The sequence below is a fragment of the Tupaia chinensis genome, unplaced genomic scaffold (assembly GCF_000334495.1).
Source record: "Tupaia chinensis unplaced genomic scaffold, TupChi_1.0 Scaffold000355_1, whole genome shotgun sequence".
NCBI classification, from domain to species: Eukaryota; Metazoa; Chordata; class Mammalia; order Scandentia; family Tupaiidae; genus Tupaia; species Tupaia belangeri.
In genome coordinates this window covers 15,568,453-15,570,460 of record NW_006159850.1, presented here as the reverse complement: position 1 = coordinate 15,570,460, position 2,008 = coordinate 15,568,453, and the positions used below count along the sequence as shown (strand labels likewise).

Below are 2,008 nucleotides of genomic sequence, written 5' to 3'. Positions count from 1 at the left end.
TGAGCGTTGAGGTTCCCCTACAGTCTTGGGTTGGGCAGTGTGGGACTGGTGTATAGTGCCCACTTCCAGGTGTATACCATTCAGTACTTGGTTTTAGAGGGAAGCATGAGAAAGCAAAGAAGGAAAAGAGAGTATGGTGCAGGGTAGGGAGGCTGTTACCAGATACTGGCTTCCTTCCTCCAGAGAGATCAGGGGTAAGCCATAGAATTGCGTGTGTATATTTATAGGTCTAATTGTTACTGTTTTTGTAATTTAGCAATGTCTCTCTTGGTGGTAGTTTCTGCTTTCATGTTTCCACAAGATTTTGTCCCTTCTCCTTACATCTGGGGATTTGGGGCATGCATGTGAAAATCAAACCACTGGTTCCTTAATCACCACATCACCACTTGGCCTGAGTTTTACTTTCTTAAAAATCACAAATACATTTCTTTTAAAATATGACATATCTGTGAACAAATGAAGCAAAATACAGTCCCATCTTTTTCTATTACAAGAAAAAAAATCACCTTCCTCAGGCCAGCCAGTGGCATGGTGGTTGGGCACTGGATCCCACATGACCAACTGTGCAGTTTGAGTCTCAAACCCAGAGATTTCAAAAAAAAAAATATGTCGGGTATATGTGCATATGTGCGTATGTGCCCAAAACCCTCAGAAGAGAATGAAGAAAAAATGATTGTGGCATGGCCATCCTCCCTGGGAGGTGCTTTCTCGCTTGCTCGCTTGCTCACCCTCTCTGGTGAGGGCATGCACCCTGTAGCAAAAAAAAACAAAAAAACACTGAACGTTCAGCCACCATATAACCCAGCAATTGCTCTCCTCGGCATTTATTGCAGGGAAATTAAAATCTGTGTTCACACAAAAATACATACATGAATGTCTATAGCAGTTTTAATCGTAGCAGTGCAAAACTGAAAACAGGCAAATGACAAAACACCTGTGGTCCATACCACACACAGAACTCAGTAATAAAAAGAAACATAGTATTGACACAACAACTTAGATGAATGTCCAGAGAATTAAGCCATGCTAACAAAGACAGTCTCAAAATATTGATATTATATACTGTATGATTCCATTTATTTAACATTTATTTTTTATTGAGATTTTTGCTATAGGGTTTATGTGCTTGCTGGAGAGACGGAGAGAGACAGAAAGCAAGAAATCACCTCCCAGGGGGGATGGCCACACTGCAATTCCTTCTCCATTCTTCTCTCACTATTTTGGGCACACACACACACATGTACCTGGCATGAGTTTTCTGGGGTTTTTTTGTTTTTGTTTTTGTTTTTGTTTTTTATCAGAGGAAAGCGCGAACACAGTCCCCCACTACCAGAAATTATGCAGTCAAGGTATCCACATTTGGGGAAATCCCAGGGGTCAGCACATCCGGAGTGCAATGGATAAGCCTCGCCCTGGGAGAACCACCTTTGTGATCATGGTATCTCCCCTGCCTGGCGTGAGATTTAAGCCACCAGGTCCAGGACTCGAACTGTGGTTTATTACACGAGAGTCCAGCAATGCAACCATTATACGATCTGCTGGTCCCTATTTAACATTCTTTGAAACCATCAAATTATAGAAATAGAGAATAAATTAGTGGTTGCCAGGCCCTAGGAAAAGGGTGAGGGCAGAAAGGAAGTTGGCATGGCAATAAAAGGGTAATGTAAGGGATTCTTAAAGTAATGGGAAATTTTTCTATCTTGACTCTATTGTCGTTAATATCCTAGTTATACTCTAGTTATTTAAGGTGCTGCCCTTGGAGAAAATTGTATAAAGGGCACATGGCATCTCTCTGTATCATTCCTTGCAGCTGCATGTGAACAGTTATTTCAAAATAACAAGTTTAATTTTTAAAAAGAAAAAGATGCCCCTAGTATAAGTATATGCATGACTTGTGCAGTATTTTTGCCAAAAAAGAAGATATGCAAATTTAAAATAAGCTGAGATACCATTTCCCACCATTCAGACTGGCATCTATCGACAAACTGGCCATACGCTGTTAGCAAGC

General features: G+C 40.8%; 1 protein-coding gene and 1 non-coding gene across 2 annotated transcripts in view; one reads left to right on the top strand and one right to left on the bottom strand.

The window, feature by feature from the left end:
• The window catches only part of PKD1L3 (polycystin 1 like 3, transient receptor potential channel interacting), a 79,545-nt gene that overhangs the window by 1,522 nt on the left and 76,015 nt on the right, over window positions 1–2,008 (top strand).
• LOC114008562 (U1 spliceosomal RNA) lies at window positions 1,299–1,464 on the bottom strand. Its single transcript, XR_003550083.1, has one exon. It is a non-coding gene; the product is annotated as a U1 spliceosomal RNA (small nuclear RNA).